This window comes from Octopus bimaculoides, unplaced genomic scaffold (assembly GCF_001194135.2).
Source record: "Octopus bimaculoides isolate UCB-OBI-ISO-001 unplaced genomic scaffold, ASM119413v2 Scaffold_215276, whole genome shotgun sequence".
NCBI lineage: Eukaryota > Metazoa > Mollusca > Cephalopoda > Octopoda > Octopodidae > Octopus > Octopus bimaculoides.
The window spans coordinates 1-598 of NW_026321703.1; the positions used below are offsets into that span (position 1 = coordinate 1).

Genomic DNA, 598 nt, shown 5'->3' on the forward strand with positions numbered 1-598 from the left:
TTTCATTTCACTCGCTTCTATTGCAAGAGGCGTTCAACCGTTCACTGCTGAAGTTGCCTGCTCTATGCTGCTTTCATCATTTACACATGTAGGAGAGCCGATCAAATTGACTCTGCCCATAAGTATGAGTAAAATGAAGTTTAATCGTCGAGCACGATTTACCAGGGAGCCAATAAACTGAAGTAAGAATTAGCGAAAGCCGCATGAAAGTAGAAGCGGGTAGTGGCCTGGACTATATGACTAAGCAAACATTGGCAACAGTTATTTCACTTTGCAGAATAAAGCTGTGAAAGTGCAGTGAGAGAAAAGCATGGAAATTGGTGCCTGTAAATATGTATATTTGTGTGCGAGGCAAAAGCGAAAGAAGAGACAGACTTGAAGTAGAGAATACTTCTGAAATAAAAGAATGGAAAGATGTTTACAGCACCTAGGTTTCCCAAGCGGTCACCCATCTATGTACTCACTAGGCTCGACTTGCTAAACTTCGGTGATCGGACGAGAACCGGTGCTCTCAGCGTGATATGGCCGTAATCGAATACCGACCTGCCTTTTAGTACCTTTATTCTAATAAACGACTAAATGGAAGCAACTTTAAACA

General features: G+C 42.0%; 1 pseudogene; it reads right to left on the reverse strand.

The window, feature by feature from the left end:
- Nucleotides 1-415: 415 nt before the first annotated feature.
- Nucleotides 416-533, reverse strand: LOC128251372 (5S ribosomal RNA; annotated as a pseudogene).
- Between the last annotated feature and the right edge of the window lie 65 nt (nt 534-598).